General features: G+C 48.1%; 1 long non-coding RNA gene across 1 annotated transcript; it reads left to right on the top strand.

Moving 5' to 3' along the window:
- Positions 1-168: 168 nt before the first annotated feature.
- Positions 169-16,591, top strand: LOC112664769 (uncharacterized). The gene is made up of 3 exons (XR_003139955.3): positions 169-3,243; positions 6,883-7,711; positions 9,027-16,591. It is a non-coding gene; the product is annotated as an uncharacterized LOC112664769 (long non-coding RNA).
- Positions 16,592-22,203: the final 5,612 nt, after the last annotated feature.

Genomic DNA, 22,203 nt, shown 5'->3' with positions numbered 1-22,203 from the left:
TGTCCCTTGAAATTAGATTCCCTTTGTTTATTTTCTCATAGCCTTAGTGATGGGTTCCTGCTGATTTAGAGAGAAGCTATGTATCCTGTGGAGGAGGCACTGAATAGCTGCTTTTCTATCCAAATTTGGGAAGTCTCTATGGCCCCCAAGTCTCCTGGGGGTCTGGGCAGAGCTCAGTTCCTATCTAGGCTGGAGGCTACTTGCCACTGGGGAGGGGTTAGCACTAGACGGTGAGCTCTGAGGTGCTGGCCCAGGTAGCCAGGGGTAGCCAAGAGTAGAGTTTGGTTCTACAATCTGCCGTCTGGAAGCCAGTTTGAATCATCTATTCGGCTGGTCAACACATTGACATTGAATTTAGGCTCTGTTGGCAGGCCCCTGCTGGCGTGCTCGCTGTCTCAGCCCTTTATACCATTCAGACCTCACTCATGGAAGCCTAGCCTCTGTCATCTCTTTAGAAAGTTTTTCCAACTTGCCTGATTTAATTCAATTCTGCAGTCATATTGTGGCCTTATTATATGTCAGTTTTTGGGCATCTCCCTCCTTTGGCCTCTAGCAATGGCCATTTGTTTTTCCCAGCTGATCTCTTCTTTGTTCTGATGAGTTAGTGTTGTCTCTGCAGTGAGAGTAGAGCCCGTGGGGCCAGAGACCACATTGCCTCGTGCACTTAGCACCCTGCAGGAGGTGTGGACAATTTGAGGGCCACTCCCAACATAAGGATTTCTATTGTTTCCAGGTCTTACTGAGCACTCCATCCTTTGTGTCGCCAGCATTCCCCTTGGGGATGTTTCTCTCAGCACTCATACACAGGGATGCTTGTTTGTCTACAGGTTTTTCTCCTTTTAATAACTTATGAGCCATTTGAGGACAGAGGCTGCATTTTAAATGATCTTAGGAATGTAGGAAGAACCATGGATTCTGACACTCTGCTTCCATGGATGAACTGTTAACTCAGCATGTCATTCCAAACACAGCCAGTTGGGCCACAAAACATGCTCCACTGGCTAGAATAGGGGATCATGCAGAATTTGCTCTGCTGCTGGTTAGAGTCTGGCCGAGCTCTGCTCCTGCTAGAAAGCATGAGGAAGCTCTTCCTGGTGGAACAGAAACAGATGTACCCACAAGAGCTGCCTCATGAGCCTTCCAAGCCATCCATGTGCCACCTTGCTGTCTGGGTTGTCAAGAGTATTGAGGTAAGAGAGGGATGTGCATGTGCCTAGCCTGGTGTGTGCCACAGAGTGGGTACATAATGAATCAAATGAGAACACAGAGCCATTGCCACCTGTGGGTTGTGATTTAGAACTCAAGCAAATAATGAAGGGGTGTCTAGCTTAGGAAATCAATCCAACCACAGGATTTGGCAGGGTCTGGAGTATGTGAACTTTCTTCCCTTTGTAGCTCCCGGTTTTCCATCCTCTGGTCCTAGGACATCTCTCTTCAGCCCGGGATATGTGTGGTCTCAGAGAATCTTACCTCCCTGTCTGGACTGTGAATTTCTGAAGGGTGATATCCTGGCTAGTTTGCTCTGGGCCCCAGGCACCTTGCTTGGTCCAGCAGAGTGACAACTGAGGCTGATCTAGTGAGCTCTCTGGGGTACTCTAAGGTTGTCTTCCTGAGTTGCCATGGGTCAGGAGCTCTTGACCATAGCCCAGATGGGAGTGAGGTAGGGAAGCAGGAGTGCATGGCAATGAAGGAGGAGTCACCATCTTCATGAGGCTGTGGCACCACAGGTCAGCAGAAGAGCATCCTGGTTGGCTCCTGCTCACAGCAAAGTAGTGGCCTGGCAGTCCTCACCCACGTGGCTGATGAGGAGCTTCCTGACTTCTGAGGGCCCACTGACCTCTGGCCAGCTCTGGGCTGCTCCCCTGGTCCCTGGCAGATTGAGCTTGTTCTGGGCTTTCCAGAATGTGCTTCCCATCAAGCCTTCCTGTAGTTCACCCAAGCGTTTGAAGTGGGGAGCAAGGTAAGTTGATACCCGCTGTAGCTCAGGGCCTAGTTGAGCCTAGCAGCCCAGCCCTGATTACACAGGCCTGCTATGTGACCGGCCACATGGCTGACATGCAGGGGGACCGGAGAAGCTTATGATTCCCAGGAGGGGAGAGTGCAGGTCCAGGGCCCTGGTCCTGATGGACGATTGTTATTACAATGTGTGTGCAGTTGAATGACATCATGCTATGGAGTGCATGAATTTTTTTTGTCAGTCTTTTAACACAAGTTTATGTTTTTCAGACCTTAAAGCTGCAGGTCATTTTTTACATTTGCTATTGAGAGCAGATGTGACTGATCCCTATCGGGTTCTACTGAAAAACGGTGGGGTTGCAGAAGGTCAAATGCAGAATGCCTTTCAATCTCCATTATTACTTCCTCCACTCAGTAGTCTCAGCAGGAAGCCCGTGCTTGGAAATGGTGGCCTTCTGAAGACTCTCAAGCCTCTGAGCCCAGCCCCTGGCCACTGGTGATCCCCACACCATGAGCTACCTTGAGGCTCGGCAGTTGGCCAAGGGCAGAGAGCCTCAGAGGAGAGAGAGGATACTTAGCACTCTCTGGGGCTCAGCTTCCCCATTTAAACAAAGGGAGTGTGCGTTGGGATTGCCAAGTACTGTGAGATGCTCTTGACACTGCCGTTCTTTAGTTTTGTAACTCATGGGTTTGGAGAGGCTCAGACTGGGGACTGTGTCTGACTTTGCTATGTGTCATTCCAGCAATTTGGGGAAGTTCAAGGAGATGTTTCTACTAGAGGCAAATATCTACCACTTCTCAGACAGCTGGCAAGAAGGAGAGATAGATCTGGTGTTCTCTTGAAGAGGATGATGAGGTGTCTTCTATGTTCACATATCATCTGGGTCATAGGGCAATTTTTGAGGGCAGTTATATTTTCATAGGCCGCCTTCACAGAAAAATTTCCAACCCAGACTTGGGAAAAGGTATTAAGTCAAAATCAAATTCTTATATTCACAGAAGTATTGGTGGCATGGGTTGATTAGGGGTGGGCCCAGTTAAAGACTCCTGTTTGGTGTCCACGATGTGGGGAAGCACTGACTTGTGAGAAACTGAGTCCAGGATCCTGATGCAAAGGAGATGGGAGAGGTCCAAGGTCTCTGAAGATGATCACAAGGGACTGCATCACCTAGACAGAAACACCACATTTGCTTCTGAGAGCGCAGTCAGACCTATTCCAGCATGATGTGACAGAGGTAGCACTAGCTGTTTCCCTCCTTGAGCTGCTGCCATGGCAAAGGAATGGAGGTAGGTACCTATGACATTCGGGGGAAGGTCTTTTGTTTCAGATGGGATATATGGCTCTGAGTGACCCTCGGGGGATTAACTCTCTGATTATCAGGACTTTGAGGCTACCATGGGAATTCATCCATGCATTTGTTCATCTACCCATGGATTGATTGATTGATTGATCCATAACCCCACCCTCCCATCCCCTCATGGATGCTTCACTCCAGAGGGAAGTGTTTGGAATGCCACAGACATGCAGGAAGCGGAAAAATGGGCAAAGCAGTGGAGTTGGATGGAGGTGCTTGAGAAACAGTGTCAACAGAGGCTTTTAACTGCAAGGGAACCAGTGACGTTGGGCATCATGGGCCTTTTCTGGCTCCCTCCCAGTGGCACATGTGATGTAACATTGTGCTATGTCCAACTGAAATGCGTGGGTGTTCAGGCATGTGTGTGTGTGTATGCACAGTGGGCGGAAAACTTGGAGTCCCAGGGCGGCACCCTCACCCTCAGAATCTGGGCATTTGGGAAAAAGGCGGTTCACATTAAAGGAGATTATTTGCTTGGTTTGCTTACTTAAAAAAAAAGTGTATATTCTTTTAAAGAAAATCATTCTTCTCTTTGACTTGGGAATATCCTTTTGTTTATAATGCATGTTATTGGGAATGTGGAGCATGGTGGCTTGCTTCTCAAAGCCAGTTGTGCTAGCCTGGGCTGCTGAAATCTCAGCATGGAGGGGCGAACAGAAGTCCTGGATGTCAGCAGCAGTAGGAACAGCTGGGCACTCACTTTACCTCTGACTCTTTATTCTCCATCTCTAAAACTAGGACAGTGCTAGCCACCTCACAGCCTAAGGCAGAGCTGCTTGTCCTCCTTCCACCCCAGGCCAGGGAATACTGTTCTAGCTATTTCTTTTTTTTAAAAAAGCTTTATTTTAATTCAAGTTAGTTAACATAGAGTGTGTTATTAGTTTCAGGAGTAGAATTTAGTATTTCATCAGTTGCATATAACACTCAGTGCTCATCATATCACATGCCCTCTTTCATGCCCGTCACCCAGTTATCCCATCCCCTCACCCCCTCCCCTCCAGCCACCCTCAGTTTGTTCCCTAGAGTTGAGTCTCTTATGTTCTAGCTATTTCTATAAACATCTCAATGACAGTGATTCCAGGACCTAGATACCACAGCTGTAAAATGATGATCATCATATCTTTCCTCCCCGCCTGCTTCCCGGGGACAGCATGGGGACAAGGTGTACCCATGGGAAGTGCTTTGAGAAGTGATATGTGCTCAGGCTTGTGTGAAGCATGGAGGCAACAAGGAGTTAAACATTTTGGCAGAGAGCAGGCTGTTCATTTTCCAGGGGGGTCCTTCTTCAGACACCTCAGATTGGCCTTACTTTAAAGAGGAGGCAGCAGTTTTTAGCACAGGACTCTGAGCAGAGGAAGGCCAGAGTGAGTCCTTTCTCAGGCCTCATGGGAAGTTTGGCAAGCAGTATTAATAAAGGCATCTTTTTTTCCTTTCTTCAACATAAAATGCCAGGTTACGGTTGGCTAAAGCGTTGTAGCATCGGAGCCAGTTAATCTTCTGAGTCCATATTTTTTATGGGCACTGCGGGAGCTGTCCTGGGTTTTTGTTTCCAGCAGTGGGATATCAGGATTTTTATCCTATGGTATATCCAAAGAATAATTCTGCTTCCCTTTGATGTTCCTTGGACATCTTGAGGCACTTAGGGTACATTCTCAGGGAAGGTTGGAGGACAGGGTTACAGGGCCTTCATTATGTTATTAAAATAGATCCAGTGAAGGAAGACTGTGAATTTTTTGAGCAGAAAGCTGCATTGCTAAGTGGAAGGCTGATTCAGAAGTCACTTCTTGCCCTGACTTCTTGAACCAAGAACAGTATTTTATTGCAGTTTGTGCAGAAGATGTTTTGCTGCCCGTATAATTGTTTCACAGTTATAGGTTAACATGGATTGTTTTTCCTGACGTTTGGAAAAATCATACCTTAACGAAATGTAGTTTGGATTGAAAAAACAATAAAAAAATGTTGTCTGTTTATAGCCTTGAAATTCGTTTACCAAATCGGTTGTTACTTTGGGATGACTGCAGCAGTCTCCTTGAGTGGCATTTCTTCCCCTGGTCTTTGCTCAGCAACCTAGCTAGCACAGCCCAGCCAAGGTGATTTTCCTAAGGGGCTACTTCCATTACATAGTTCTGCCCAAAAGGCTTCAATGGCTCCCACTGCATCCAGAAGAAAGGTACGATTAGCCAAATCCATCAAACTCTTCTGATCAGCCTTGCTGAGCCCTTCCAACCCTCCCTGTCTCCCAGGTGGGGAGCCTCCTGCAGCCCCGGAGGCACTCTGCTGCATCCCCTAACACACCAGGTGCTTCTCAGCCCCTCGTATCTGTTCATGCCATTACAATTCCTAGCATTCCTTCTCCATCCCCTCACCCCTATCCATTATCATCCAACTCACCCCCTTGTCCAGGACAACCCTCACCTCTTTTATTTTTTTTTTCCCTCACCTCTTTTAAAAAGCCTTCTCTGATCATTTCAGCCTCGTGCACTTCCCCTTCCCCAACCCCAATTTGACACTCACTTTGTGGGATATTGGGAAGAGTAACACAGCCCTGGTTTTGAAGCTTGCTATGTGACCTCAAGAGATTTGTTTGATGTCTCTGATTTCCTCATCTCTACAACATAGACATACATGCTTACCTCACAAGTGTGCTATGTGGATACATGAGACAATTTAGATGAAAACTATTAGTATAGCATCTGCACTTGGTGGGTGCACTCAGAATGTTAGTTTCTTGCCCAGCTTCTGGCACTCACTACATTTGAGTAAGTATACTTGTCTGAGGACCTGCCATACCACTGCTCATGGGCTCTAGCTCTTGGAGGGTGGGAACTCATCTGGACTCTCCTACAGTGACTTGCATGTGATGGGTCAAGCCCCTGAGTGCATGAACATTATGTGGAAGGAAGGCTGATGGGCTTCCAAAGGTAGTTACATCACAGCCATGCCCATGAGGGCGGAGCCAGTGTCACTCAGGCCTTGCATCCATAAAGCTGGTTGAGTTGTCTTGCCTCTCTTCACTGGATAGCAGAAAGGGCCCTTGGCATCCCCACAGGATAGAGAGTAGGAAAGAGGTTGGCTCTAAAACATAGTCTAGCCCTTGGGGCTCAGGAAACATGTTAGTAATGAACTTAACTGGAGACCTCTTAATCAGCTGGCCTGTCTTGCCTGTGTGCCCAATGAAACCACAAAGGAATGCCAGGGGACTATGTGAAGGTCTTTAGCTATTTGTAGAAGAGGGTTAGGAGGAACATTTGGAGAGATGCAGGCAAATGAAGTCAGTGGCGGAGAGGGCACAGGGCCATATGAGTGCCCTGGGAGAGGTAGCTGGGCTGAGGCTTTGGGGGACAAACAAAGGAGGAAGCTCAGGGGTGCTCTGTGGACAAGCAGGGCAGTGGGAAGGCCTGCACCTGCTCTTCCACGGTCTTGTCCTGACCATCTATGTGGTCTTCAGGGTGTCACACCCAGCTGGGAGGTCCTGTTGAAATCCTATGTCTTCTCTGAAGCCATTCCAGATCCTTCACATAGAGGGATCTGCCCTCAGTGTGCTGTCGTCTCTGTGCCCTCACTTGCCCAGAGTCCTCACCGATGGCCAGTGCACTCACATGTCACTGTTCCTGTCACCGTCCTTCTGAGGGACACCAATGGAGAATTTCCGAGTCCCTGGCACCGCACTAAGGCCTGCCATGGAGTCTCTCCTTTAATCTCCATGAGAAATTCATGAGGTAGGTGATATTTCCCCTGTGTCAAAAGTATGCAAGCTGAGGCGGAGAGGCTGAGTGATTCGCCTGAGACAGACCACCTGTCAGGAGGAGTCAGATCTGAACCTGATCTGCCTATGGGATTTGCACTCCTACCCGCCACATATCCTGTCCCTCACTTTGCTAAGTAAGGCGCCCTGCAAATGGCAGGTATTTTACTGTTACTGCTGTTGCTGTAATGATTTCAGTATCGATGCTGACAGTCTGCTGCTGCCTGCTGCGACAACCACTGTGATAGTGTTAGCCGCTATAACTGCAGCTGCCACAGCTACAGCCATAGCTATGGCATCTGTAAGTCCAAGGATGACAACTCTGACAGCAGCCATAACAACTACAATGACACTGCCACCACCACTAGCTAGTTCCTCCTTCCCCCTGGCCGGGCTGTGCCTCCCTGAGGGCAAGGATCAGGGAGTTAATCACTCTTTCTTGTTCTATCTTCCAAGGCAGCATGCTTCCACTCCTGGGCTCTGGAGCCCTGATGCTTCAGTTCACACCCTAGCTCTGTCACTTCCTGGCTGTGCAACACTGGGCAGGTGGCTTAATCTTTCTGTGCCTTGGTGTCTCTCTTGAAAAAGGTGCTAATGGTGGCACACCTTGCTCTACAGGACAGCCGGGAGGACTGAGTGAGCTGTTACACGGGAGGTACGTGAAACAGAGGCTGGCACACAGGTGCTTTATGTGATGGCCATCCGACCCCCACCCTCCCCTGGCCCCTACTATAGCACCCGGTGCTAAGCAGATTCTCATAAATTCCAATTGAAAGGGAAGATTCTAGAGTGGTGAGCAATGTAGCCAAGGGGCTTGTTTGGTGACCTGGGAACACAGAAATGTGAGTCCACCTGCTCTTTTACAAACCACCGGGGAGGAGCAAACCTGTGCATTGGGCAAGCGGCATAGCGTTTGGTCATGTTGGAGAACCCACAGCCATTTCCTGGATACTCTGGTTGGAGTTCTGCATGTGTCCTCATGATCAGTTGGAAGAGCCTCCTCTTGAACTGGTTTGGGAGGAGCTGGAAAGAAGAGTGTGGGGGTGTTCCGATGAGGCAGAGTGAGGGTGGGAGAGGACGGGGGAGTGACGCATGTCCCAGGGGCAGGGGGGATCAGAGGGGAGACTAAGGGGTGTTTGCTGCAGGACTCAGGGCTGCAGTGTCCCGTGTGTAGACAGGAAAGCAGGCCAGGTACTGATGTGGACAGAAGGCCCCTAAGTCCCGGGTACACAGTGAGGGTGTGCAAGGCCCATAGTCTCCCTCGTGCCCTAGGGAGAGGTGTGCTCATCCTCTCTGAACCCTTCAGCCCGTGGCCTGCATGTCCCTGGCTGCTGTGACAGGGCCAGGTGTCTGACATCAGACCCACCTGGCCACTAAGTAATAGCTTTTCCACGCCAACTGCTCCAGAGCTTTAGGCAGCACTTGCTCAGTTTCTTCTGCAAAATGGGGACAACACCACATCATATTTTTATGAGGATTCGATTACATGATATTTACAAAGGGCGTGGTGCATTGAAGATGATAAATATTAGTATTTTAATTCTCTCCTGCTGGTTCTCAAGGTGTGGTTGGCAGGATCGGTATCGCATGGGAACTTGTCAGCTATGCAAATACTCGAACTCCATCCCAGACCTACTTAATCTAAACTCTACGTGGGGCCCAGCAATCTGGGCTCTAAGGAGCCCTCAAGACTAAGAGCTTTGATCTGGTGCAGGTCCAGGGTGGCTCAAGGCCCCAATGTTGAGGCTGCTCAGTGCAGGGGCTGGTACACAGTGGGTGCTCAAAACCTGACAGCTCCCCTTCTTCCCTCCTACCTGGGCAAGTTTTACCCGAAGAGGTTAATGCTACTGCAGACCTCCTGGAGGTGAAAGGGCCTTGTTCCCCTGGAGGATAGACACATTATGACGGCTTCATTTGATTAAAAGGGGATGTTGATCATTAGTTATGACCCAAATTTCTTCTCTCCCCAGCAATCACTCAAAGTGTTCCCAGATGCGCAGGGGGCTGTTGGTTACCTGTGAACACAACATCCCTTTATAATGAGGACGCTCATGCGAACAGAGACTCAGAGAAGTCTAGCGGCCTCCCCGCCCCCTCAGGCCTGCCGTACGTTTGATGGAGTGAATGATTGAGGGGAAACATATGCATTCCAGATTGGACCCGAAATGCTGGGCTTGGAGAGGCGGCCTGCTTCCAGCAGCAGCCAAGGGGAGGTGGGGAGCTCTGCAAGTATTTGTTGTTCCCGTGGGGCTAATTATGGACTTTTAGAGGCAAGTAGCCGCCCCAATTTCGGTTAGCACAGTTGTTCGTTACTGCATAATTAAGAGAAGGGGGAGCAGTCTTGGTGGGGAGCAAGGAAAAGGGAAGGCCAAATGCAAATAGCTTGGTTACTTTTGTCTGAGGGAGACTGGGCAGCAGTCAAGGTCAAATGCTCAGCGGCTGGACACAGAGGGCCCAGGCATTGAGGCGGGAGTGGGGTGGCAGGCCGGGAGGTGGCTCCCGCTCCACAGGCATAGAGATGGAGGAAACAGCCCTGCCTTAGGCAAGTGTGACTGGTTTTAAAGGATTACTGCCCCACTTGCCCTAAGGTGGGTTCACTTTTAAAGAATGAGCTTTGCCCCCTGGTTCAGGCTGCAGACAGGAATCTTCCATCTGCAGGGGAGGGGATGGGCCTCCTGAGGCCTCTGATGATGTGATGATGTTGAAAGGAAATTTATGGGACATGGACAGAGCCCCGCCACACGGGAAGCGAGGCGGGGTTTGCACAGCCCTGAGCAGGAACCCATCAGGGCACCGGGGTGCCAAGGGCTCAGAGCCCTGCCAAAGCTGGTTGTGAGGGACGAGACAGGAGGCCAGGCACCCGGCCTCACACTGAAGACTGTGGTTACAGCAGCTCTTTCCTTCCAGGAGCTAATGTGTCCTAAGCCTTTTGTGCTGCCTGCCTGAGTGAAGACAGCGTCAGGCCCCTGAACTGTGGGGTGAGGAGTTGAGAGCCTGACAGACCCTTAGTGGAGGGAACTCTGGGGGAAAGGTGAGCAGGTGGAGGAGGAGATGAGAAGCCAAATGTGCAGGGCAAGGGAAATATCTGCCCTTGTGAACAGCTCCTCTCCCCGTGGGGCCCAGAAGGTTCCAGAAATCTTTGGTTTAAGAAAGCTTGAAAATATAACATGAAGCCCTGGGCTGGAAGTCAGGGGCCCTGGGTCTTAATGCAGTCTTGCCATTAACTGGCTATGGGACCTTGAAGCTTCTGATGTTCCTTGATAGCCTCATATGTAGAACAAGGAAGGGAATGAATGTTCTCAGGGCCTCTTTGAAGCCACTGGCTCTTGGCCTACATCACTGTGGTAGAGAAAATAGAGTTATTATATGTTTCCGCTTTGATCATGAGGCCACCTCTCCCTCAGCTTCCCAGGTGGGAGGTAAGCTTGAAAGAAAAGACACAGGAAGAGGCTGGGGACATGAAGCTGAATGGTCAGGGTGGGGACCATGTAGGCTCCTGAGGCTTGTGTTCCTGGTTTTTAAGAATAGGACTCCAGGGGGAGGAAGGAGAGAGCCCTTCAAAAACAAATACATTTGAGGGATGCCTGGGTAGCTCGGTGGTTGAGCTGAGCATCTGCCTTTGGCTCAGGTTGTAATCCCCGGAGTCCTGGGATCTAGTCCCATATCAGGCTCCCCACAGGAACCCTGCTTCTCCCTCTGCCTATGTCTCTGCCTCTCTCTGTGTCTCTCATGAATAAACAAATAAAATCTTTTAAAAAGGAGAAAAGGAAAGGAATACATTTAATGTCTGACCAAACCCCACAACAGGTTCTACTTCATGGAGAGAAACCGTTCCTTGTCTTCCATAATCTGCTCAAGGAGGAAGGTGGGCATTTGGGAATGTCTCGGGAAGGAAAGATGTTGTAAGTTTCCTATTGCTGCTGTGATGAATTACCACAGACTTGGTGGTCAGAAACCTTGTAAATTTGTTATCTTACAGTTCTAGAGTGTGGAGTCCAAAATGGGTCTCGCTGGGCTAAAAGCCAGGTGTTGGCAGGGCTGTGTTCTTTTGGGAGGCTCTAGGGGAGGATCTGTTTCCTTGCCTTTTCCAGTTTCAAGAGACTGTCGAGATTCCTTGGCTCGTGGCCCCTTTCTCCTCCTCCAAAGCCAGCAAAGTGGGACAAGACGTTCTCACACAGCATCACTCTGACACGGACTCTTCGACCTCCCTCTTTCATGTTGAAGGACTTCTGTGATCGCACTGGGCCTGCCTGGATAATCCAGGCTTCTCCCCATATTTTAATGTCAGTGGATTGGCATTAATTCCATCTGCTCCCTCAATTCCCGTTTGCCATGCAAGGTAACACATGAACATGTTCTAGGAATTAAGACCTGTGCATCTTTGGGAAGCCATTATTCTGCCTACTGCGGATGTTATTTTGCAAAGAGCAATTGCAAGCCCGGACTGCAGTGGGTCCCCAGTGACAGTGGACTCATTCCCCAGATTGGTTCCGGGCAGCCTTTTGAGTTGGGGGAACTCTCCTTGCCCTGACTCAGGCCAGGTGTCTTTCTCAGGCTCTCTCTTGCCCACAGGAAGGGCTGTCACTGCACCGTTGAACATTCCGGGCCTCTGTGGGTGGGACACCTGGAAAGCAAGCTTCTCCAGGATGAAGGAGATCTTTCATTCAGCCATTACCAACCTTTCTTTGTGGTGGGTGGGGGGTGGGGAGTGAAGGTGGTGAGGTCCAAATTGGAGGTGAACCGGTTTCATTCATTCCATAAAGACTCATAATAGACCCATTGAAGTCTGTTAACTCTTTCCCTGCTGTGAGGCTTAACTCCCTTTAAAATGTCAACAACTTGAAAGCAAGGAGCTATGATTTGCTTGCCAGGGGCCTTTGCTCAGCAAAATTTATTGTCGAGAGATGCCATAAAAGGTTTCCCAGACTCTGGACCCTTCTTGCTTTGCCAACCTCTTTTCGGTTGTTGTTGTTGTTGTTGTTTTCCCATAAGGATTTCACTTTCAGGTTTTATTTTTACTTTTTCTTCTGCAGGGCTAATTTTTTTTTTCCCAGAACCTCATTATACAATAGGAGCATCGTGTCAGTAGGAGCTTCAATATGTCTGTATAGTGATTTGGCTTTCTTGTCACCTAATGTAAGTATCAAACATTCCTGATGGGTTGGTGGCTGCTTTCCATAGTTCCCAAGCTGGCTGAGTATTGGAGGAATGTCGCCTGTCCCTTGCTGCTTGGCAGGAGGTTGTTACTGAGATTCCCCACTTAGGGCTGAAGCTCCAGCTCAAAAAGACTGGCATGCTTTTCCACTGGCTTTAGAGGGTGCTTTTGGGGAAGCTGTCTGACTTCCTCCACAGACCTCCTGGCTGTGGCAGGAAGCCCATTTTTTCTATATAGCTAGATTAATTTGAGAATTTCTTTTAACTAAATGAAAAAATAAATGTAGCATGTTGTTTTGCAGCAGGGAAGAATATTTCTCTGTAGAAGAAATCAGTCTGCTTGTGAGAGACAGTGGGACCCTTGACCTGATCCTGAGGGACTTTGAGCTTTGCTTTGGTCAGTTTGCTCTTGTGGTTTGTGTCTATGGAGTGGTTCTTGGGTCAAGGATGCCCCACTGCACTCAGGGTCCCTGGCCTTCTCCCTACCATCCCAGGGACAAAACTAATACATAAAGGGATCTTCCCTGTAACAGTTGTACACTGTTGCTCCTGCTAGAACTCACACTGGGTCAGTTATGTGCAAGTGATGAATCACTAAAATCTATCCCCAAACTAGTACTATACTAAATGTTAACTAACTAGAATTTAAATAAAATCTCGAAAGAAAAAAAAGAAAACCTCAAACTGGGCCTATATTTAAGTCAGAAATTCAGTTCTATTAGACAGCAGCACCATCCAGTAGAAATAACATGGGAGCCACATACATGTTTATAATACAAATTATATATGTGATTTAAAATTTTTCTAGTAGCCCCATTAAAAAGTAAAAAGAAACAGGTGAAATTAATTTTTATAACATTTTATTTAACCTGGTATGTCCAAAATATTATCATATCAACATGTAATCCATGCAAAAACATTAACCAGATACTTTACATTCGTTTTCTGCACATTCAGTCTTCAAATGTGCGTATTTTACAGTTAGAGCATATTTCAATTCAGATGCTAAATTTTCCTTGGCAATACTTGATCTATATTTAGAGTTCATAAAACTGAGTGTTGAAAAAGTAAATTCACATACCCAAATTGTTCCAAACATACTTAAAAGTTTTCCAAAAACTGACTCCAGTATCAGTTTTAAATTTTATATTAATAAAAATGAAATAAAATGAGAAATCCAGCTCCCCAATGATAGTAGTTATGATTCCAGTGTTCCCTAGCCACATATGGTTGGTGACCGAACTGGTCACTGTAGATGGAGGGTGTCACTCTACAGCCCCACGGCAAACATTTGGGCCTGGAGGCTCAGGCTGTGGGTGGGGTCCAAAGAGCCCTCCCCCACACTGCAGAAGCTACAGTATCCATTCTGATCTTGCACCTTGCTGCCCACTGCTCTGTGTTCTTCTACAAGGGCAGAGACCTGCTCCTGGGGCTTTCATTCTTTTTTGTGCAGCGATCAATTTGCACATTCAATAAAATTAGGTACTGGTACTGGATATTGCACTGAGTTATGCAGAAGAGTCTTAGTTTATTGAAACATTGGAGGGGCACAGACAATATATGTAGGGAAACAAATGAGCAAGATCATCTCAGATAGTGATGATTGCAACAAGGAAAATAAGAGATAATAAGTAGAGACAATAATCCAGTGGGTGGGCAGATAGAGTGGAAACTTCTTGAGCAGGTCAGGGAGTTATTTTGAGGGTGGGCCTTTGGAAATGAGACTGAGGGGAAGTGAAGATTTGAGAGCATGATCATGCCGGTCAGAGGATTCAGTGCACAGGATTGGGGGTTTGAAAACGAGGAGGCCATGAGGGTAGAGCCCAGCAAGTCTTTCAGCAGGCCATAAGGACTAGGAGGCTAAGGTCATCCACATCACCCCTCCAGTGTGGGTGGAGTGGTGCCTGCATGCTCAGGCCCCAGATTTGGACTGCCTGTGTTCAGATCCCAGCCCACCCACTAGCTGTGTGCCCCGGGGCTGTTACTTAGCCTTCTGTGCCTCTTTTGCACATTTGTAAATGGGGATGATAGCCCCATCAGTGTGGCTGCTGCAAAGATTGAATGTGTTACTACATGTAGACATCTGGCAGATTCCAAGGGTCTGGATGTGTTAGTAGTCATAATGGTTTGTTCATCAAACATGTTCTGAGTGCTGGCCAGGCCAGCCCAGTGCTGGGCACTCTCACAGCTCCAGGAAGAAGATAGGGACATGAGAGAGACAGTTAGCTGAGGTCCAGGTTTTGGTATCTGTGGTTACAGCTTCCTCTGGCAGTGGCAGCTGCCCCACTGTAAGCTGAGAGGGCCCAGAGTCCAGGCAGGAAGCTCATGTCTACATTCATGACTCACTTGGCCCACAGAGCATGTACAGATATCATGGAGAGGCTGGTTCGGCAGCAGGATGGGCATTCCTTGGCCTGAGGGCCAGGTCTTGGCCCCGGGGCCCATCCCCATCACTTGTCCCTCTGCATCACTTGTTTGTTGACAGGTTATCATGGCAACAGGGGAGACAGAAAAAAAATCAATATCAGCACAGAATAAAATGGAACAATTTGGACTTTTGTTTCAAATTAGTTAGAATTCTGTCTATAGTGTTTCCCTCGGGTCCTGGTTGTTTTCTTCAGTCTTTGGGTATCTCTTTGTCTCTTGCCTTGGAGAACATGATATTTTAAAAATACACTCATCCCCAAGGTTCAAAAAAAGTTTTCTTTTTCCCACATAGAATACATGTGAGGGAAGATCCGGTCCCTCTGGGAATTGGGGTTTTGGAGGACGAGGCTGCTGATGCAGGGCCCAATAAGGGAAGGCTGTGAAGAGCACCTATTGTCATCCTTCATTTTTAAAACCTCCATCAAGTTCCACCTGTGTTCAACAATGCCCATTGAGTGTTTAGAATGTTCCAGAGATAAGGAAGGAAGCCTGGTGGTAGGTGTTTTCCCACGATGTTAGTTACTAGTGTGGGGGACACTCAGAACTTTGATTAGGTGCACAAGCCAAGCACAAGAGTCAGAAGGGAAGGCTCAGTCTAGCCTTGGAGTTCCCCTCTGTTTCACAGCTTGAGAGGAGATGAATGTGGCCCACACAAGTTCTGAAACTGAAATGCTGGTCTGAGGAGCAGAAGTGGCACTGCATAGGCTCTGGGAATAGAGCTTTAATCAACAGAGATGAAGCTTCCTGGCTGCCACAAGTCCCATGTTTTAGTTGAGGGAATAATTCTGTAATTGTATACTATAATATAATACTACTGTACATGAGCAGTGTGTATACAGCCTATTAAATATTGATGTGGGCTATGATGGGAAATAAATGACGTGACCACTAGGGAGTGTTGTGTTTGTGTATAGGGTTCAATTTTAGGTAGGATGGCCAGAGACAGATTCACTGTAAGATTGACATTTGAGTCAAGATCCAAAGGAAGGAAGTGAGTGAGCCCTGGAGATCTTTGAGGAAAGAACATTGTAGGGAGAGAAGCAGGTATATAAGCCTCAAGGCAGGACTGTCTGGTGTGTTCACAGAATAGCAAAGAAGCAGATGTAGCTGGAGGGGGATGAGCAGGAGGTGAATGTAGAGAGGTAGTTAATAGGGGTTCAGTGGGGTGGGATACATGTTGTTTATGGCTATGTAAGGACATTAGCTGTGAATGAATTAAACGGAAGCTTCTGAGCAGAGGGATATGATTTGACCTGGGTTTTTAAAGAATCCCTTTGGGCTAGTTTCCAAGATCTATAAAGAACTTATTAAACTCAACAGCAAAGAAACAAACAATCCAATCATGAAATGGGCAAAAGACATGAACAGAAATCTCACAGAGGAAGACATAGACATGGCCAACAAGCACATGAGAAAATGCTCTGCATCACTGGCCATCAGGGAAATACAAATCAAAACCACCATGAGATACCACCTCACACCAGTGAGAATGGGGAAAATTAACATGGCAGGAAACCACAAATGTTGGAGAGGATGCGGAGAAAGGGGAACCCTCTTGCACAGTTGGTGGGAATGTGAACTGGTGCAGCCACTCTGGAAAACTGTGTGGAGGTTCCTCAAAGAGTTAAAAATAGGTCTTCCCTATGGCTCAGCAATTGCACTTTGGGGATTTACCCCAAAGATACAGATGCAATGAAACACCAGGACACCTGCACCCCGATGTTTATAGCAGCAATGTCCACAATAGCCAAACTGTGGAAGGAGCCCCGGTGTCCATCGAAAGATGAATGGATAAAGAAGATGTGGTTTATGTATACAATGGAATATTCCTCAGCCATTAGAAATGACAAATACCCACCTTTTGCTTCAACGTGGATGGAACTGGAGGGTATTAGGCTGAGTGAAATAAATCAATCGGAGAAGGACAAACATTATATGATCTCATTCATTTAGGGAATACAAATAATAGTGAAACGGAATAAAGGAGAGAAGGGAAAGGGGAGAAAATGAGTGGGAAATATCAGAAAGGGAGACAGAACATAAAGACTCCTAACTCTGGGAAACGAACCAGGGGTGGTGGAAGGGGAGGAGGGCGGGGGGTGGGGGTGACTGGGTGACGGGCACTGAGGGGGGCACTTGATGGGATGAGCACTTGGTGTTATTCTATATGTTGGCAAATTGAACACCAATAAAAAATAAATTTACAGAAAAAAAAATAAAGGATCCCTTTGACAGGAGGAGTTGTGGTAATGCAGGTGGGAGATGATAGTGGCTCATTTTGGGATGATTAGCAGTGGAGGAATGGGAAGCTGTTAATCTAGACATAATTTGGAGGTTGAGCTGGTGCCATTTGTTGTCAGATTAGTTGTTGGGTTAGAAGAGAGTAGTCAAAGATGACTACAGGATTTTTGGCTTGTGTATTAGTCAGGGCTCTACAGAGAAACAGAGCCAATGAGATGTGAAAATACTGGCTCTTGGGATTATGGAGGCTGGCAAAATCCTCAAAGTAAGCCATCAGGCTGAAGACTCAGGGAAGAGCTAAGGCTGTAGTTCAAGCCTGAAGGCTGTCAGCTAGCACAGTTCCCCCTTGCTTGGGGCAAGTCTTTTTTCTATTCAGGCCATCAACTGATTGGATGAGGCCCACACACATTATAGAGGGCAATCAAAGTCTGCTGATTTAAGTGTTAATCTCATCTAAAACACACTCTCGCAGAACATCCAGCATAGTATTTGACCAGATGTCGGGGCATGGTGGCCCAACTAGGGTTACATAAAAGTAACCCTCACAGCTTGGCAGCTAGAAGAGTGACATTGCTGTTTCCTGAAAGGGGGAAGGCTTTGGGAACACAGTGTAGCTGTGTAGGCAGGAGGCTGGCTAGGGACATGTTAAGTCTGAGATCCTATTAGGCTTCCAGATGCCAAAGTTGACAGCTGTGTATTTAGGTCTGGGTTTCAGCAAAGAGGACCAGGCAGGGGATAGATATTTGCAAGTGATCAGCTTGCAGAGATGGCATTTAAAACTACAAGGAAAGATGTGGTCACTGAGGAAGGAAACAGAGAAGGAAACGTTCAGTAGGCTACCTTCTTGTTGGGAGGTGGGTGCCCAGATCCACCTCTGGCCAGCAGAGGCCTCTGAACCCCCTGCAGCCATCAAGCTCTGCCAGAGAGATGGAGGCTAGAGGGAATCACTAGCGAGGGTGGGATGGGGTGGGCCTCTAAGAACCTGAGTTCTGGTTTTGAAATGCTTCAGGCATAAGCTCTGAGATGTGGCTGGTGGTTTTCAGTTTTATTTATTTATTCACCTGATGCCCTTGTACTGAATACCACCTCTGCTTCCTGTTTGTATCTCCCAGGAATACACGCACATCAAGCAGTCTGGTGGGGCAGACACAGAGATGTGAGTGAGATGGACAAATCCAAGTGGGGAAAGCAAGGGGACAGGTACCAGAGGATGGGCAGCTTGCTGGCCCATCCCCTGGCTGAGGACCCAGCTCCTTCCTTGGGATCTCCAGCAGCTGTCCTCCCCCTCCCCTGACCCCTTGTTACTGCCCTGCTTCCTGCATGTATGTCCAGCTTCTGGCTAAGCACTCTGAGCCAGGCACCTGGACTCACCTGCCTGCCTTGCCTCTTGGTCCTTGGCCCACATCTTCTCTTTGGCCTGCTTGGGTTGTTATGCATCAGGCCCAGACCCATGGCAGGTCTCCTTTCCATTCAGGAGATGCCCTCTCTCTTCCTTCCTTTGTATAGGGATTAAACTCTTGCAGTCAATCCCACAATCAGTAGTAGTGAAAGGCTTAGTTTAGCAGGCTGGGGCTGGAAAAACATATTTGGAAGTAATTGGAAAGTTCTATCAAGTTTCAAATTCCTTACAAGCTGACCTGTGGGCAGAGCTTGGTGGGGAGGCTTTGGCCTGGGCAGCAGAGATGCTCTGACCTTGTCTCAGGTGCTGCCCTTTCCTGCTAATTATGCCTCTGCCTCTGGTCCAGAGCCCCCAGCTAACTCTCCAAACCTGGTAAAGCTGGGAGCTTCATCACCGCATGCACCCTCCCCCAGTTGTGCCCAGTGCCACATAGCCCCAGATGCCTGTGCCCTCCTTCCTGTCTCGGACTGCAGTCTTGCTCACATTTCAAGGGTAATTTCATCCATCTGGCCCTGATTCCTGCATCCCTAGTGTGCCCAATGGAGACTCAGATGCCAGGATTTCCCTTCCAAGTTGGTGTTAAACAGACCTCAAGTGAACCCCAAATTAGAAGTCCCTCTGTTTTCTGGATGAGATGGTTCCTGCCCTCCTGGTGTGAGCAGTGGCCTCATGGAAAAATAAAGGTGGGCTCTAATTGTGGAGGAGCCCTGGAGCCTGGAAGAGGCTTCTAGTCAGAGAGCAGGATTCAAGGGCTACATGCAAGCCCATGAGTTACAGTAGACAACACGGCACAGAGGGGATGGGGCTGGAGAAGTTCTTCAGCACATGGTCCCTTGGGCTGGTCTCCCAGAACAGGGTAGAAAAACTGGAGAGGGCACCGAGGAGGGCAAGGAAGGAGAAACTTGGTGGTGTGGGCCCAGCCTGGATGCCAGGGGTTTGCTTGTTGTCAGAGAAGCTGCTATAGGCCCTTGCTGGGGGTGGTCACTTGCTGTGCATGGTCTCCTGGAAAGGCCTCTCTCCTTGCCACTGCTTGCACCCTGATTCAGTGAGAAGATACAGGCCTGTCACTGGTAACCTGGAACCCAGGTGGGGCATTCCCAGCCAAGGCCCTGGGCTTCTGGATTGCCCCTTGCCAGTTACATTGGGTTTGACTACCTGCTCATAATTACCCCTTCAGCAGCCTGGGTCACATGTGGCCTGTGCCCCAGGGATTTTGAGTGCTCTGAGTAACCCTGAGTGCTAGGATGACATGCTCTCCTGGCAATGTCATGCCAAGTGGCAGAGACCAAAGGCCAAGCTAGGGCTCATATGATGGCAGCCCTGGGATAACAAGAAGAGACTCAGATATGAAAAGATCTCAGAGTAAAATTCACTGGGACTGGTGAAGGTTAATTAGCTTTGAAACATAAAAGCAAGAGGTGTTCTTTACATGCAGATTTAAACCTATGTATTAGTAATTCTGAGAGATTTTTTTTGCCAGTCATCTAGTATAATTTGTTTTTGTGGACTGGTGAAAATATTTTTGGGGAAGACTCCAGTAGGGCTCCAAGAAGACCGGAATGGCATTTGTCTTATTCTCTTTCATACCTCGAATACCTGGCACTTGCTATAACTCAAATCCCGTTGAGTCAATGTGCTAGGAGAACCTGTGACTTTCTCCCAGGGCACAGCTTCAATATTCCCGAGACTTGGCCTGAGATGCACTCCTCTCCCTGAGACCTGGGGCCCAGTCTGCAGCTCAGATGCTTGGGAGCAGGTTTTGGACTTAGGTTTGAGATGCCTGTTAGGCATGAGGAGATGCTAGGTTGGTAGCTGGGGGTGTAGGTCTAGGAGAGGGAGATTTCAAATGGGCATATATGTGATTTCTAACGCCCCACATTGAGAGATTATTCAAAGTCATGCAAGAAGAGTATAGGGAAAGGAAATAAGGGGGTGAGTTGCTGAGCTCAGGATGCTCCTATATAGAGAAATTAGCCAGACATAAGCAGAGCCAGCGAAGGATCCTGAGGAGGGTTTGCAAGGCAAGAGGGAACGATGAAGTTGTGGTGTTGAGGTTATCGAGAGAAAGAGCTATGTGTTAGTCTGCTAGGGCTGCCGTCACAAAATGCCACAAGCCTGATGGCTAAAACAAGTATTTCATTGTCTCACAGTTCTGAAGACCAGAAGTTTGATTGTGTCCTTTTGAAGGCTGTAGGAAGAGGCTGTCCCGTGCCTCTCCCCTAGCTGCTGATGGTTTACTGGCAATCTCTGGCCTTCCGTGTATTGCGGAAACATTACTTGGATCTCTGCCTTTACCTCCACATGACGTTCTCCCTGTGTGTATACCTATCTCCAAATTTCCCCTTTTTTATAAGGACACCTGTTATATTGGGTTAGGGTCTACCTTGCTCCACAATGACCTCATCTCAACCTTTGCAACCACCCTGTTTCCAGATACAGTCACAATCTGAGGACCTGGGGGTTAGGACTTCAGCATGAATGGGGTCACAGTTCAACCCACAACAGGTGAGGTGTGTCCAGAAGAAGTGAATAGTCAACTGTGACAAGTCTTACAGAAACATCCAGCAAAATGAAGAGCATGAAGTCATGATTAGTCCTGCAGCCTGTGGCTTGATGAGAGCACAGCTAGTAGAGAGGCAAGACCTGAGGCATACAGCTTAAGGGGCACAGCCATCCAGACCCCGGCCTCCTCTCCACTCTGTGTACTTTCCACCGCAGTTACTGCCTCTCGAAAACCTGGTAGAAGATTCTTAAGCCACTTAAACAGCAAAAGGGAATCATTTGCTAAAGAAAAGCAGCATAGAGATATTTAATGCGTAATGGTTCTGGGGGCTGGGAGTTAGAAAGTAATGCCACTGAGTGCCAACTTGGAGTAGCATTATTGGCTTTTGGGGGTCCAGCCTTATTACATCTCATAGAATTGTACTGCTAATGGTGGCATTTCATAAGGGGCCAGTGGAGGTAGGCATTGGGGTTTTCGAGGAATCCTGAAAATTCTATCCCATCTTCTCTCAGAGCCAGGCTTCCCTGGATCTTTATGCATTACTTGCAAAATGGCTAGAGACTGTTCTTAGAACACTGGCCCCAGAGACCTTCCCTGACTCCCTGCATAGTCATCCCCATTCCCACATATGGATCACACTGCATAGCCCATGGGTAAAGTGTGACAACTCACTCCTCATCCCAAGTTCTCCCAACTTTTTTTTTTTTTTTTTTTTTTTTTTTTTGCATTCCCTTTTGGTCCTCTCTGATGGACTAAATGTTCTGGAGTTTCTCTCTTTTTAATGAATAAAATCTGCTTTCACAAGCCACTCCCTCTCATTTATGAAAATTGTAAATGCCACGCTCCTCTTGGCTGGTGCATGAAGCCACAGCCTTCCTTAGAGATTCTCCATAATAGTGGCAGGTAGGGGGTGTGGAGTCTTGCAGGACCCCTTGTGTCTCAGAAGTCATACCAGGAGGCAGTGTCCAGCACTAAGGTTGTAAGGGTATTGGAGGCCGCTATTTGCACAGAAGCCAGTCCTCCCCTTCTCCTGTGGAGGCAGAGAGTGCCTCTTCCCTTAGAGACAATCCCCACTCCCCTGAATCCCTGAATTTCTGTGCTCCTGCTGCCTCTTCTTCACAGGATGTGGCTTTCCATTTCTGGGAACCAGCTTTCCAGTCACCCATGAAGGAGGCTGCAAATACATGAGCCAGGGAAGCCTTCTGGGACCAGCCAAACTCACCTACCCTTTCTCTGGTGATGCTGGACAGGGGAGGCTCTGGGTCCATTACAAGGCTTAGGAGGCCTTTCTATGGGGGGTGTGGGATTGGCAGAGTGCTGGCAATAAGAGAGTGTGATCCCCATAGGTGGTTAAGAGTCCTTGTAGAAGTTTCTTTGCTCTGCCCTGACAGGAGAGAAGCCACTTCTCATCCATAGGCCCATC

The sequence above is a fragment of the Canis lupus genome, chromosome 17 (genome assembly GCF_003254725.2).
Source record: "Canis lupus dingo isolate Sandy chromosome 17, ASM325472v2, whole genome shotgun sequence".
Classification (NCBI taxonomy): Eukaryota; Metazoa; Chordata; class Mammalia; order Carnivora; family Canidae; genus Canis; species Canis lupus.
This window is presented reverse-complemented; position numbering and strand designations above follow the sequence as displayed.